The sequence below is a fragment of the Ictidomys tridecemlineatus genome, chromosome 13, assembly GCF_052094955.1.
Source record: "Ictidomys tridecemlineatus isolate mIctTri1 chromosome 13, mIctTri1.hap1, whole genome shotgun sequence".
Taxonomy (NCBI): domain Eukaryota; kingdom Metazoa; phylum Chordata; class Mammalia; order Rodentia; family Sciuridae; genus Ictidomys; species Ictidomys tridecemlineatus.
The window spans coordinates 63,211,666-63,228,446 of NC_135489.1; the positions used below are offsets into that span (position 1 = coordinate 63,211,666).

At 40.1% G+C, this 16,781-nt stretch overlaps 1 long non-coding RNA gene and 1 other non-coding gene across 2 annotated transcripts; both read left to right on the forward strand.

Moving 5' to 3' along the window:
- Positions 1–1,147: 1,147 nt before the first annotated feature.
- Positions 1,148–1,222, forward strand: Trnag-acc (transfer RNA glycine (anticodon ACC)). The gene has a single exon. It is a non-coding gene; the product is annotated as a tRNA-Gly (tRNA).
- Positions 1,223–6,692: 5,470 nt separating this feature from the next.
- Positions 6,693–14,777, forward strand: LOC144370142 (uncharacterized). Its single transcript, XR_013430078.1, has 3 exons — positions 6,693–6,754; positions 12,533–12,616; positions 14,609–14,777. It is a non-coding gene; the product is annotated as an uncharacterized LOC144370142 (long non-coding RNA).
- The last annotated feature ends 2,004 nt before the right edge of the window (positions 14,778–16,781 follow it).

Sequence of the window (16,781 nt, forward strand, 5' to 3'; positions counted from 1 at the left end):
ACTTTACTACGCATGAAGAGTGATATTGTCCTGGTTGCAAAATGCTCCATCAGAGAAATGTACTGTGAGCTATTTAACCAATTCTTTATAGTCAGGCATTAGGATGGTTTCGAGTTTTCCATTGTGATAGCCAACACTGCAATAAACATCATCGTATATATGTTGTTGCACACACATCTGTGATTTTTTTTTATCCTGAAGACAAATTCCTAGAAATAAAAATGCTCTGGCCCAATGGTTAGCACATTTTGCTGGAGGGCAACATTGCCAAGTTGCTTTCCAGGGAAGTTCTAACCAAGTGTACCCATCCCACCCTCAGCCGGGTTTGGAGGGAATTCAACCAAAAGCAGCTGCATGAGGAAGCCTGGGGAAGTGTCATAAAGTGTGCTTCTAATCCACCTTGTCAACAGGCAGGCCGGATCTGTCCTAGCCCTGGGCTTTCTGCCAGGTACTGAGAATACAAAGGCCAGAAATCCACCCCCTCCTACTCCCACCCCTCAAATCTAACTGGAGATGGTGCTGCTGTGGGAGCAGAACTGTGTGCAGTAGAGACACAGCCTGGCAGAGCGCTTTGGAGCACTGCTTCTGGAGCAGGCCTTGACCTTGGCAAACTGTTTCATTTCTCTTGTGCCCCAGTTTCTTTATCTGTAAAAATAGGTGGCATGAAACTTGCCCAACTTCACCCATAAATCTGAGGTTCCAAAGGTGCCATGCACAGAGCCAATCACTTGGAACATAATGTTCTTAACTCCTGCTTTTGCATGAAGTCTTAGAAAAGCAGGAAAGGGAGGTCAGATCAAAGTGTTGAGATGAGTCAGGGAATCTGCCCAAGCTCATCTCATGGAAGGGAAGAGTAGAAAAGTGGTTGTCAAGGGCTGGAGGAGTGCGGAGGGCAGGGAGGGATAGGAAGTGACTGAATGAATGATCGAGACAGAGCTATGGTTCGACAGCAAGAATAAGTCATTGAGTTCTATTGCACAGCAGGGTGACTACGGTTAATGATATCATATCAAATATTTCTAAATAGTGAGGAGTCTGAATGTTCTCACCACAAATAAATGATAAATGTATGAGGTGATGGATGGGCCAAATACCCTGATTTGATTAGTACACAATGCGTACATGCATCAAAACATCAGGATGGGGGTTGGGGATGTAGCTCAGTGGTAGAGCACTTGCCTACCATGCATGAGGCCCTGGGTTCAATCCCCAGCCCTCCAAAAAAAAAAATTAACAATGTACTCAAAAAATATGTTCAATTATTATGCATCCATTAAAAATAAAATTAAAAAATAGAAACAAGGAAGGAAGACAGGGAGGAGAGCAACGAGATTTGGGCTCATGGCACAGAAATACAATTACCATCCTAAGTAAGAAGGCCCAGTAAATGATCCATGCCAGGTTTCCTGTGTCCCTGCTGGTGTGTCACCCCCAAAACAGATTAACAAAATGCTTCCTGACTGTGATTCACTCCACTAGCCCAAGGCAACATCTGAGCTGTACAGAAGGCCAGTTACTAAGAGGGCCCTGGCTACTACACAAAAGGGTGTGTTTTCCGTGGCCAGAATGGAAAATGCTTTCTCTCCTCATACACTCCCTTTAGTTTATGTTTATTAGCACATACAAGAAAGCAAACTGCGGGGCAGACAGAGGTAGAGGGATAGGAAGTTTGAACATAGCCTCAGCAACTTAGCAAGACCCTATCTCAAAATAAACCATAAAAAGGGCTGGGGATGTGACTTTGTGGTAGAGCATCCCAGGATTTACTCCCCAATACCAAAAAAAAAAAAAAGAAAGAAAGAAAGAAAAGAAAAGAAAAAGCACACTGCAGAATAGTAGATTGCAAAAGATACCATAGACACAGATACAGCATGCAGTAGTTCATTAAGAAGTATTATTGAGGAGCCAGGCATGGTGGCATACGCCTATAATCTCAGTGGCTCAGAAGGCTGAGGCAAGAGGATCTCATGTTCCAAGCCAGCTTCAGCAAAAGCAAGCCCCTAAGCAACTCAGTGAGACCCTGTCTCTAAATAAAATACAAAATGGGGCTGAGGATGTGGCTCAGTGGTCAAGTGCCCCTGAGTTCAGTCCCTGGTACCCATCCTCCCCCCAAAAAAAGAAGTATTACTAAGGATTTACTATGTGTCAGGTCCTATGCTAAGTGCAGGGGACAAGACACAAATATGGTCCCTTGCCCTCAGCAAGTTTCCAATCAAGTAGCAGAGGCTGACATTGGGTGTATTTCCTTAGCATTTAACTTTTTTTCCCCCAAGGAGTAGATATTTCTTGTCTAATAAAAATACGTAATTTTTGTTTTTAGAAGAGTGAATGAACCAGGCATGATGGTGCACACCTAAAATCCCAGTGTCTTGGGAGGCTGAAGCAGGAGGATCGAAAATTCAAAGGCATCTTCATCAATCTAGTGAGGCCCTCAGCAACTTAGCAAGACCTTGTCTCAGTAACAACAGCATCAAAAACGGGCTGTGGATGTGGCTCTGTGGGTAAGCACCGCTGGGTTCAATTCCTACCCACCACCCCTGCCCCCCAAAAAAATACACAATCGTGAGATCCACAATGGCCATAAAGGCAGAGGCAGACAGACTAACAGAAACAGAAAAATAACCAAATAAACAAGCTCAAAGAAAGCTGAGAAAGAGCCAGGATGAAAAGGGGAATTAAAGACACTTCGATACCAGAATGAAACTGTTCTGCTTAATAATCTCATTTAATGATCTGTTGGAGACAGAGGTCAGCAAACTTTTTCTGTCCGGGACCCAACAGTAAATATTGTAGGCTTGGCAGATCTTCAGGTCCCCGCCACAACTACTCAGCTCTGCCATGGCAACACGGAGATGAAAAGGCAGGCTGTGTTACTACAGAACTTCATTGAATGATGGGGGAATTGGAATTTCACAACACATTTTCACCTGTCATGAGATATTATTCTTCTTTTAATTTTTTTTTCTTGATCATTTAAAACAATAAAAATTATTCCCAATTCTGGGAGCACATTTGGCCCAGGGGTCAAAGATTGCCAACCTTGACCGAAAAAGCTAAAGCTACATGTAAGTCTATTCATGAATATTTCCTTTTTTTTTTCTTTTTCCCCTAGTCCCCAGGATTGAACCCAGGGGCACTCTATCATGGAGCTACATCCCCAGTTCTTTTTATCTTTTATTTTGAGACAGAGGCTGGTTAAATTGTAGAGGCCGGTGTTGAATTTGCAATCCTCCTGCCTCAGCCTCCTGAGTGGTTAGGATTACAGACATGAGAACTTGGCCCAGTATGCTTTTTTAAAAAATATTTTTTTAAAGGAGAGAGGGGGGAGGGAGAGAGAGAAAGAGAAAGAGAGAGAGAATATGAATCTATGAATCTTTTTTTTTTTTTTTGTAGATGATAGAACACAATACTTTTATTTTTATGTGGTGCTGAGAATGGAACCCGGGTCCCCACCCGTGCTAAGCCAGTGCTCTACCACAGAGCCACAATCCCAGCCCCAAATATGCTTTTAACTAATCCCCGACTGGTGATGTTAAACTGGTTTCTAGATTCTCCCTATAACACACAGTGCTGCGATGAATGTCCTTGTATGTGCAACTTTGCATCCTTGAATACATAAATGAGTGTCTTCTATCTCCCGGTCTCAATCCTCTCCCATGTACCCAGCACCAGCCTACTGGAAAACATTAGATGGGAGGGCTTCCTGAGACAGTCCTGATACAGTCCACATGCCGAGGCTCATAATGGCTCTTTTATTCACCACCCTAATAATTCTCTTTTTAAAGGGCTGTCAAATTGCCTGACATGAGTTATTCCTTATGAACCCTGCTGCTTGTTTTCAGTGATTCATCGTCCTCAATATTTACCAAAAGGTTCTCAAGATGGCCTTTGCAGTTTCCCCAGGAGGCTGCTAGACTCACTGGAGAGCCATTTGCCAGGTCACCCTGCCTCAAAAAAAGACCCCTCTTCCCTGCGTATTCAACAGGCTACCCGCCCCATTTTTGCTTTAGACACTGAATTTGATGTAAGATTTCTTCCCCCTGATGCTGGAACTCAGGCACTTGGATAGAGTTTGGGTACATTTGTAGATTTTTTTTTTCTATGTATGCATGGCTATCTCCAACCTATTTCGTCCCCTTCCCATTTTTATTTTTAGATCATTTTTGCAAAAAGGAATACATACTTATTGCAAGAAAAACAAAAATAAATACAAGCTAATTAAACCCCATAAAGCAGACAGTAAAAGCTTTTTTTCCTATGCCCCACCATTAAACTTATCCAACGGCCCAGTGGCACCTATTTTTCAGACACACTGAGATCCTAACTGCAGAACTGCTTATCTGAGTGAGCTTAGACAAGTCACTGAACTTCTCTGAGCCTTAAGTTCTTCATCTGTAAAGTGAGAATCATGCTTATGAAGCATTTAACATTTAGAAATACAATGTCTAACCATGCTAAATGTTCAATAAACAATAGATGTTAGTACTATTATCAAGAACAGTTCTTATCCTTTCTCTATTGCAAATATAGTCTTAATTTTAACATAATATATAAGATAAATGATATCATTCTATGCATAAGTTTGGTATTTTTTGAGTCAATTCGTCTTCAATATCAATCTTATTCTTTGTAATGATTATAGAATGCCAAAAGTACTGGTACCTTATTATTTGTTTAATAATACCATTATTGATGGTCATTCCAGTTTTCAATTCAAATTTGAAGGCTGAAGAGAAAATCCTTGAACATTCAAGGCTGGGTATTGATAGGAGTATTTTCATAGGATGAATCACAAATGGCCTTGCTCAGTCAATGGGTATAGATGTTTTGATTTTAATAGTTATAGCTCAAGGTAGGCATCTGCCCAGCTCTAAGAATATTTCCAGTTTCCCGCCTTCCAGAGCCTCATAGAGCTGCACCTCCTTGTCCCCTTGCCAGTAGAAAAGCCACAAAACTCAGTCAAAACATCATGTTTATGAGGGACGTGTACCTTTACCATTTTATTGCCAATTTGAAAACTTCCAGAGTCTCTGTCAGCTTCTACAACAGTGATCCTCGACATTCCAGGGCGTGGCTTCTTAGTAGCTTGAGTTCTGCAATGATTTCAATATGGACCAACACCTCAGCTGACCTGCCACAAATACTGAATGAGGAAGAAACACGTTTTAAAGCCACTGTCACTGGGTCATGGTTGGTTACTATGGCCCGACCTGATGGATACTGCCAAAGAGTTCTCCAGAAAAGTTTCTTCCAATTCACACTCCTGTTTTTCTCACATCCCTTTTGCAATTTTTTTTCCTGAATTTTATAGATTTCTCTCTTCCATTAGACCTTATTAGAGATGCTCGGAGAAAAAAGGTGCGTGATGTCTCTGCCACTTACCAAGGCTTTATTAATTCTATACCCCTTATTAGCAAATCCCATTTTCTCAAAAATATCCCACCATGCTAATATGCAACTAAAAGCCTTTCTCATGCTTTTTAATTCCTTGTCTTTTTTTTCCCAACACCTCCTAATTCCCTTTCTGCTGGCCTCATCTTAACAAGTATATTATAATCCTATCCACGTCTCATCTCACTATCTCGATTTTTTTTTACCCCTCCAAAGAGAAATGAGCACTATGTTTTATATGTAACTGTCTTGAACGTGATGGCCTCCCGAGTGACTGTAACTACAGGTATGATCTAATGCACCCAGTCTTCTACCTTTATTTAACAAGAGGAAACAATGATGGACATGCATCCTAGCCCTAACCACTTTCTTTTTTAAAAAAATTGTTCTTTTTAGTTATACCTGAGAGTAGAGTGTATTTTGAAATATTATACACACTTGGAGTACAACTTCCTGTTCTTCTGGTTTCACATGATGTGTAGTTTCAGTGGTCTCGTATTCATATATGAACATTCGTATATAAACACAGGAAAGTCCTGTTCATCCTACTCTCTTTCCTATTCCCATCCCCCCTTCCTTTCCTTCATTCCTCTTTGTCTTATACAAAGTACTTCTACCCTCCCTAGCCCTCCGCCCTTACTGTGAGTTAGCATCCTCAAGGAGCAAGCATCATAATCCAGATCTAATACTGCTGAGAATGGAAGCTGCGAATCAGCCCAGCCATTCTTTAAGGATCAACTACGTGTTACCTTCTTTGTGGAGATATTCTTTGTCATTCTCAGCTTAAGTAACAGTTCCCTCCTCTAAAGTCCCACGTATTTATCTTTTTCACAACACTTGCTTTAGTGAATTGCAGCGAGAGGAGCTGCCTTATGAACTCACTCTTCTTCTGTCTTTTTTGCGATCACATTGTTGGTTTACCTGGAACACATTTTTCTGTTCCTGAATCATCAGTTATATCGTTGGGTAGCAGCTGTCCCTGGGAGCCAAAGAGGGCGTGTGATCAGAGCACTAGTGTATAAAGCAAGACCTTCCCAAGAAGGATTTGGGAAAGCCTAGAAGCCTTAAAGTAGCTCAAATTCTCAAACCCCAAGTGCATTCTTGTATTTTTTTTTTCTATATGTCATGATTCTTCTACTGACAAAATTCAGGACAAAGGGATTTATGATGACCTTTGGTGTCTGAACAGTCTCTCTGATGGGATGTCTCTGACTTGGAAGGATCGAGCAGGACAACATGAACTAAACTGGATCAAGTTTGAGTACAACTACTAGTTTTTTTTCTGTTTTTTTTTTTTTTCAGACTGAATGTTCCAAAAAGAAACATAATAGTTGTTCATTTATTGTTGAATACATACTTGGAGGTAAGTCCGTGTAAACTACCTCTTCCTTGTCTTGTTGCTATAAAGCCTGGCCACAAAAGCAAGTCCAGCATCAAATTCTATCACATAAACATTTATCGAATAAGCATTTATCAGCAAACAGGTACAAAAACAGTCACAAGACCTCCAAGCTCAACTTCAGCTCAGCCTCAGCTCTCTGATCTTCTGTGAGCTCTGACCATTCTTTGCAGGAAACTTTCCCTTGAGATGGACACACCCACATTCTTTTAAACACTGAGCCACACCCCCAGCCCTATTTTGTATTTTATTTAGAGACAGGGTCCCGCTGAGTTGCTTAGCACCTCGCTGTTGCCAAGGCTGGCTTTGAACTTGCAATCCTCCTGCCTCAGCCTCCTGAGCTTCTGGGATTACAGGCATGCACCACTGCACCCAGTTCACACCCATATTCTTTTTATTTGTTTATTTACTTATTTACTTTTAGTTGTATTTATTTATTTACTTATTTATTTTTAGTTGTAGATGGATGCCATGCCTTTATTTTATTTTATTTTCTAATGTGGTGCTAAGGATTGAACCCAGGGCCTCACACATGCTAGGCAAGTGCTCTACCACTGAGCCACAATCCCAGCCCATGCCCACATTCTCAAGGCACAATTCAGTGAACCTCAGAACCAGCATCAGGAAACCAGAATCATGTGTTTGTGGAGAGAGGTAGGACCAGTTTAAAATCATGCCTCAGGTGCCGTTTTGAACATCAGAGGCTATAAAAAACACACTCAAGTGTTAAGTCCTGTTCATGCAAGGTTGAGAAATGTCTCTAAAATATTTTAACCAATCTACATATCTTGAAAACCAGCCACTTTACAGCTGAAAGCCCACTTCTAATATTTATTATACTAATTAACATGACCTTGGGTACTGGTCAAGGATGAATAGAGCTAGGCTACTGTGGTTAAATTCATCAGCATTGTGGTCTTTCAAACAAACAGTCCATCTCTGGAACATATTCCCAATCAGACTGTTGGGCACTAGGGTGTAGCTTAAAACTTTCTATCGCTTATTTAGACCACCATCCCTCCACTGGAATAATTTAAGATCAGTTACAATCATCAAGACACAGGTGTTGCTCATATAAGATTCTGTAGCACAAAAATTAGGGTAACAAATCCAGCTCTGGAAATCTGGGGTGGTGGTGAACAATAAGCTCCATAGGGATCTCTCTATTTCTAGTCACATTAACTTCTGTGACAATGTGATAAAATGGAGAATTTGACCCACCAAGAAGACATCTCTCCTGGTACAGTGGGAACAGCTGTCAGGTAAGGCTCAGCATTCCAAATCTATCAGAAAGACAGATGTCTCACCCCAATGCTCCTATACCAGCCTTGGAATGCTTCCAATACATTGTTTTATTCCTTTTATTAAAAAGATTTTCCTCTTGCCAGGTGCTGTGGCACAGGTCTATAATCCCAGCAGCTTGGGAGGCTGAGGCAGGAGGATCTAGAGTTCAAAGCCAGCCTCAGCAGTTTAGCAAGGCTGTAAGAAAATCAGTGAGACCCTCTCTCTAATAAAAATACAAAAAAAAAAAAAAAAAAAGGACTGGGGATGTGGCTCAGTGGTTAAGTGTCCCTGGGTCCAAATCCTGGTACTAAAAAACACACAAATTGTTTTTTTTCTTCTTTGGAGCAGTTTTGATTTGTGGAGAAGAAGGTACAGAGGTTTCCCAGTTTCCCATACATTCCTTTCATTTTATGTGAACAGCCTCCCTCATTATCGAATCCCCCACCAGAGGGGTCCATTGGTTGCAAGTGATGAGCCTGCAGTGACATGCCATTATTACCCAAAGTCCTTAGTTGACATTAAGGGATACTCTTGATTTTGTACCTTCTATAGGTTTGGACAGCTTTGTAATGACATCTACCCAACATGATCGTTTCATACAGAGGAGTTTCACTGCCCTAAAATGTTCTGTGCTCTGCCCATTCATCTCTCCCTGCAACCACTAGCAACCATTGATCTTGTTACTGTCATCCTTGACCAGTATCAAACGTCCTGTTAATTAGCATAATAAATATTAGAAGTGGTTTTCATTGGTAAAATGACTAGTGTTCAAGAGATGTAGGCTGTGGTTGGGAATGTTGGTGCACAACTATAATCCCAGTGGCTCCAGAGGCTGAAGCAGGAGGATTATGAATTCAAAACCAACCTCGGCAATTTATTATTTCTATTTTTTTATTAAAAGTTGCAGTTATATATATATATAAATCTGCTATATATATGTATATATACATATATATGCTGTAGATGGACACAATACCTTTTATTTTATTTTTATGAGGTGCTGAGGATCGAACCCAGTGCCTTCCATGTGTGAGATGAGCACTGTACTACTGAGTCACAACCCCAGCCCTGCAGAGTTTATTTTTATATATGATTTGCAAAACATTTTATTTTTTAAAATTGATTTATTCTGATTTGTTACATGTGACAGCAGAATGCATTTCAATTCATAGTATACATATAGAGCACAATTTTTCCAGCCTCAGCAATTTAGCAAGATCCTAAGCAAATTAGTGAGACCCTGTCTCAAAATTAAAAAAAAAAAAAAAAGTCTGGGGATATGGCTCATTGGTTAAGGATCCCTGGGTTCAATATCTGGTACCAAAAGAAAAAGTAAAAAACAGATGTAGATTGGCTGAAAACATTTTAGACACATTTCTTTAAAGTCTTTATGATAGAACTGGATTTTAGTTGTAGATGGGCACAATACCTCTTTATTTTATTTCTTTATTTATATGTAGTGCTGAGGGTCAAACCCAGTGCCTCACACATACCAGGCAAGTACTCGACCACTGAGCACAACCCCAGTCCCTTTTAGATACATTTCAACCGTGCAAGGTTAGGATGTAAAACTCGAGTATGTTCCTCAGTCTTCTTAGTGTTACCTTTTCAAGAATGACTTACAGTTGGAATACTACAGTATTAGTAGCCTTTCCAAACAGGCTTATTTCTTCTGTATTGTTTTAAAGAAGACTATAAAGGAAGTGAAAACTTCTCTTGGACTCTTCCTAAATTGCTCCTACGAGCCCCGAGTCTGCATCTCTCCTCCTCAGTCTGTATGTGGAGGTGACACAGATTTAGACACAGGTGGATTTGACCATCTTGACTCTCCCCCACCTCTTCCTCATTATCACTCCCCTGTTTACGGCCATGGCATTTTGCACAACATCTTATTGTGTCCCCATTATTCCTCCACCAAGCCAAGGGTCAGCATTTAAAGGTACAAATTATGGTACTTGGCCTTCTACTATTTCTTCAGTATTTACATAATGCCTCTTAAGTGTTTTTTAAATGTGTTTTGGGTCAGTGTTAATGGATAAAAAGTGTTGGATGGTGTGGCTCAAAATATGTATCTTCTTGTACAATAATTCTTATGGAAATAATTTCCCATTATAAGTTCTATGAGTTGCATTTTTTTCTCCCCGGGAAATAGCTTTGACATTCGATATGGACCCCTCATGTTTTCAGGCAAATTTCGTCTCCACATTAGATACTCTAAGGGCAGGATCTGCATCTCTTTAATCTCTGCAGGTCCAGTATTTAGCTCAGAGCAGAGGAACATAACAGGATTTCAACAAGCATTTCTTAAGCAGGTGGATGGGAACTTGGGTGCTCATGAGCAACTGGTGGCTATTTGAGCTTGATTTCACTGTGCTGTTGGCAGTATTGAGACCTACTGTGTTCTGAAATTCTGTTAAAACTTCAGTGTATTTAATTGCATCCTAAGCACATATAAAAGAAGTTTAGAGTCTAACTTATTTTATTTTCCCCTGGAACTAATTCTACATTTTTACAGAAGGATGGTAGGCATGGCACCAACTCTGCAGAAATTTTGCCTAAAATTAATTCAGTAGTTGCCATTATTTAAAATACTAAATTGTGGGGACAAGTGGTAGCTAAGGAATTTTTGAACAAGAAGAAACCTTGGAGATTATTTATTAATACTGGTTTATGTTAACTGTAGACTTACCATGTGCAAGGCTTAGTGCCAAGTACCTTACAAGCATGATCTCATTTAATCCTTTTCCCTTTTTGCCTCAGGCTGCAGTATGGTTTGGCACAGCACTGTTACTGATCTTTTCTTTATTGAAAAATGTGGATAGTTATTTTCATCATGAATTTTTTGCATTAATTTTGACTTTTTAAAAATATGGTATTAAAATATTATTGATCTTGATTGCTGAGCTTTGGGGCACCTGCCTACATTTTGTACCCTATTCCCAGCAGCTGTCTTAGGAGGTGGGGGACTTTTATTTTTTTTTCCCTTTAGAAATGATGAAACTGAGGGTCAGAGTGGTTGCATTTGCCTGAGGTTTACAAGCGCCAATAATATTGGAGTAAAAAAATCAGAATCCCCATGACCTGGCGTATCATCCCCCAGCATATAATTTCACAGATGGGGGAACTCAGAAGCAGAAGGTCTGGAGGATTTTTAGAGTAACTCAACAGCTTTGGGGCAGAACCATACAAAAGCCCAGGATTCCTCACCATTCATGGTGAATGTGTCATTCTGATTATCCAGGCTGCACTAGGCTGAAGAATTCATTCTTTCCATAATTGTATTAATCATCTCCTAGGAGCAGCATACTATGTACCAACTGCTTGCTGATCAACTTCTTGGCATAGAAGCTTGGGGAAAGATATACTTGGAAATCACTTCATCCTTCATTCACTGTCTTAGGCGGAAATACACAGCAGAACATGATTCTAGGAGGTACACTGAAAAAAAGGATACAGATATAAAAGATGATAAGCTCACTTGTAAGAAGTGCTCAAAAGTTAAAGATCCCCTGTTGCAGATTCTGAAGGCCGAGTAGCTTCAGTTTAGCAAAACAGTGCTATGTGCTGGCAGAAGAGAATTCACAAAAACGTAAAGTAACGGGCTGAGGCTGTGGCTCCATGGTAGCGCACTTGTCTGGCATGTGTGAGGCACTGGGTTCGATTCTTAGCACTGGATTTAAATAAATAAAATGAAGATCTGTCAACAACTAAAAAAAAAAATTTTTTTTTAAATGTAAAGTAAACTCCCTTTCTTTGAGGCATTTTCATTCCACTTGAAGAAAAACTTCATACACATTTGACATGTCCAGCACTTACCCAATCTCCTACTTAGGCAGGTGACCCTTTTAGAATTCTCATAGTATACAGATTTGTCTGTTGTAAAATCATTCATTTCTTCATTCCTTAAAAATGTGTTGCCTGCCTACCATGCGCCAGGCATTTTTCCAGGTGCTGGAGCGGTATGTGTGTAAAAGGTGGAGCTGATATAAATAAAGTAACTTCATAACAAAAAAGACCTAAGACAAGTTTGTCATCAAAAGATTGGTCCTTAGCCAGGCATAGTGGTGCGTATCTGTAATCCCAGAGGCTCAGACAGGAAGATTGTGAGTTCCAAGCCAGCCTCAGCAAAAGCAAGCCCCAAGGCAACTCAGTGAGACCCTGTCTCTAAATAAAATACAAAACAGGGCTGGGGATGGGGCTCAGTGGTCAAGTGCCCCTGAGTTCAATCCCCAGTACCCCAAAACAAAAACAAAAGCTTGGTCCTTGTCCCTGATGCCAATCCAATAATAAGGACACCGTTTTGAGAAAAAGGAAAAAGAAGTTTTATTGCTTTGTTAGCAAAGGAGAAACACAGGGGACTGACTCTTGTCCCAGAGGCTGTGATTCTGCCTGTCATGGGGAACAGGGGGGTTTTAAGAGATGAATCAAAGGCTACCCTCCCTGTGTTCTCTGTCACAGTAATAATTCACTTGTTAATTTGGGAGACAGTCATTTCTGAGATCTTCTGGTGCCATCCCCAAGTCTGAATTCTTCATTCCCGAGGTGAGTGTGCGAACAGGTAACTCTGCCTAGGATGGGGAAGAAAGGTAATCCTGTTTTTTCAAGATGAGGGAAGAGGAAAGGAAGAGAAAGAAACAGGTCCATTTTTAAAATAAGTCACAGTGGCAGAGCAGGAAGGGCTATATTCAAAGCGCAATGTGGACCACTGTTACAGGGTGACTGGATGATGGACAGAGGAAGGTTTCTATCATGTCTCGATCTGAGACACGAATAAGAAAGATCCATTAGAGGTGATGCGGAGCCAGGCATGGTGGAGCACGTGTGTAATCCAGCACCTTGGGAGGCTGAGAGGAGGACTGCATGTCAAGGCCAGCCTCAGCAACTCAGTGAGACCCTGTCTCAAAGTAAAATACAAAACAGGCTGGGGATGTGTCTCAGTGGTTAAGGGCCCCTGGGTTCAATCCCTACTACCAAAAAAAAAAAAAAAAACAAAGATGATATAAAGCCAAAGCACAGGCACAGGGTAGTAGCAGATGCAGAAGAGACTCTGGGTGGGAATGACCTGGGCTGGGAAGGAAGGACGGTTCAAGACAAGGTCAGAGACAAGCCACACCCAGATTATGTTAAAAAGAATTATTTTAATCTAAATGTACTCCTCAAGTAATTATTTCACAACTGCCTTCCAAATGAGGAGAGAAGACCCCCAGGGCAGGGGTTTTACTGCTTTTGTTCTCTAGGCCTGGTCCAAATGGTGGAGAATCGGTATTCACTAGGTGTTTTGGAATGATAAGAACTGCAGAAAGAAGCCCTTTAGGAATTGTGTCATTTTGGACACATGTTTCCTTAGAAGTTCATTTTGATGGATTTATTTTTAACATCTTCTTCTTGCCCTCAAACACCAAGTTTAATCATCCATCTGTGCTCCGTGGGCACAAGCTATCACAGATAGATGGCAGTGGGATTAGAAAGGATCCCTCATAAGATGTTTGTACTGGAATTTGGCTGAAGTAAAGAAGTATATGGTACCTTCTCCAGATGAGGTGTTCTGCATCTGATAAACATTCTGTCATGTGGGGTAATGGAATCTAGATTAATAAAGCCCCAACTCTGGTGACTTCTTTAACTTGAAGAATGAATTATTGAACTAGAACTAACTTCAGTGAAGCTGCTTTAGGGTGATTATGAGGGTTACCTGGGGTAGGGTTTTTTTTGTTGTTGTTGTTTGTTTGTTTTTGTTTTCCCCATTGCTGAGTATCAAATCCAGGGCCTCACACATGCCAGGCAAGATCTCTACCCCTGAGCCACATCTCCAAACCTTTGCTTGGTTTTTTGTTGCTGTTGTTGTTGTTTTTTAATAAAAAGACTTAAGACAGATTTAGAAACCATTGCTGGATATATAACCTCACGGAATCCAAGAGTCAGAATATTTGTAAACAAACCTTTAAAAAGACCATTTTAGAAAGCAATTCAGGGCTTTCCTGTCAGCAAGGCAGACACTAGATAAACAACACTGCTGAACAAAACAAGTAAAAAAGCTGGATTAGAAACATAAAAACGTCTGTTTAAGTGCTTCAGTGGACTGGGAGGGAAAGAAGGATTTCCCAGAGGCCAAGAACAGAAAAGCAAAGTTCCTGGGAAATATTCTTCTGAGATGAGAGACCTTGAACTTGGGCACACACAGCTGCTCAGAGTGGGCACCCGAGCTGTAGGGGTACAGAGGGTGCTCATCGGACATCCCCACACAAAGTTGAGACCCTCTGTGCAAGACGCAAGGAGAAATAAATCTAGAGTATTGACAGAAACCAACAGAAAAGAGCTCTGGGCAAAGATAGGGAATAAAAAAACCTTCCCCCGAGCATTTGTAACAAGGCAACCTTCACCTTCCTGGGTGTGTGGTCTGCATTCTACCTGTAGGATCCTAAAATACTTTCAGAATAAGATTTAATATAAAGTAGGACGAGAGAGTTTAAGTTTGCGGCTTTTTACACATTGAAATGCAATTCTTTAAAATCCTTTCTTTTCTTTATTATACAGGTACATTTAATTGTCATATGTGAAAAAAGAAGAGGAAATGTAGAAAAGAAAAAAAAAACAAGAGCAGATTTCAACAAACTCTACATATTCTGAATTAATAAGAAATTGGAGAGTTTTAAGAACCGCAGGCAAAGATGCCATGATAGTAAAATGCTTAAAGATCACACAATCTAAAGAGTGACTTGTTTTAATTATTGGCCTGTCTTTTTTAATTTTTTTTTTTTTTTGGCTTTCATATGAGAAAAAGGAAATGAAGCTATGGGGGGATACATTGGAACCAGGTGATGGGACAATCCTCTTTAGTTTGCTAAATTAATAACAATCAATAGTTTTTTTTAATTATATCAATATTCAAGCTCAGAGGGACTGATAGTAGACTTACCCTGGACTTAGTCAAACATTGAACACGGGAGCCTGGTGCAGTGCACACCGGTAATCCCAGTGGCTCAGGAGACTGAGGCAGGGGGAAATCAAGTTCAAAGCCAATCACAGCATAAGTGAGGTGCTAAGCAACTCAGTGAGACCCTGTCTCTAAATAAAATATAAAAAAGGGTTGGGGATGTGGCTCAGTGGTCGAGTGCCCCTGAGTTCAATCCCTGGTATCCTGCAAAAAAAAAAAAAAAAAAAAAAACATTTGACATGGAAGATCTAAAAAGCTACTAGATAAATGGGCAAAAGCATCAGATCCTGATATGTCGTACTGAGGTCACTAGGGGAGAAGTAACATAAAGGGAACAATTATCTTGACATATCAGTGTTTTCCTCTGATAGTCAGCCTCAGTCTTCCAGATGTTTTAAATTTGCTTTATTTGTCCAAAGGGAACTGAGGAAGTCTACAAAGCACATTGTTTAAATAGGCTCCATATTTTATTCAAATTGATTTGTCCCCTATCCCATTCTTTGCCTGATCTATCTATCTTTCTTCTTGGAAACATCCCTCCTGTATAGTATATCAAGTAATTCGGGCACTGACATAAATTTAGCTATTGAGAGACAAGGAGATGAGACTGATACTTACCAATGCCTAAATAATTAGTAGCTCGATGTTGGGAACAGGGCTTGGTAGTGAGACTGGAACTATTTTAAATCTCCAATCAAGATATCTCAGCATGACTCCTTTCAAACTATGAAAATAGGTCTCTATAGTATTTCATTAACCATAAAGGCACTTCTTCCACAAGTCAAAATGAATCTCATTTTTCTGAAGGATGCCTTCAATAGAAAGAGCTAGAGTCCATCTTTTTATTTCCAAGCCAGCCTGTAATAAGTTGGAGGATGATTATTCCTCTAACTCAAGTTCCACTCTCCAAAAACTGGTAAAAAAAAAAATTATACTGCATTGAAATTTAGAAAATAACATAAAATAATATGCCTTAAATTATAAACATTTTTTGAGAGAATAGTTATTGGCTGCCTGCCCTGAATAAGTTCTCAACCTTCTTCCTTTTTAATAGGAACCCAAATTTCTCAGTCAAAAGGTCTGGCTGGAATTGAACTCTCCCAAGAATCCAAGGGTAGGATTATTATCAAGGATTATTAATCAACACTTATTGACATAAGCCTTAAGTGGCTTATGTCAATACATCCTTCTCTCAACCAGTGTGAATGGCCTTTTGGAGGAATTCTGGGGAAAAAAGTATCTTTTCTTTTCTGTGGAAGCTGCCAAAAGAATACATTCTCTAATCTGCTGAAATAGAAAAATAATGGAGCTTCTGTTTCTACCACCAGCCTTTTGAGGTCATGAAGAATTCTAACCTTTAAATGGAACTAATGATAAGGAAGATAATATGGAGAAAGGCAAAAAGCACTCTAGTGATAGGAGTAAACCACTAGATCAATGTACATCTGAAGTCTTAACCTATTTTGGAACTTCTTGGTTAAATAAGCTGATGAGTTCCTCTTATTGTTTGAGCTAGTCTGAGCTGGGTTCTCTGTTACCTTGAAAACAAATGAATCCAGTCAATTATTAATGGAAGTTGAAACCTCCAAGGTAGGTAGGTGTCCTTTCAAAAGTCCAGACTTGAATATAATTATCCAGGTATCTTAGGGGTTCACAAATTAATTAGACAGTGTAGAGCATCTTACTCAACTGTAGCCTGGTGTTTAGTAAAGTTGAATCTATTATGAAGAAAAGACTTCTAACACTAACATGTAGAAAAATCTATTACTGCTG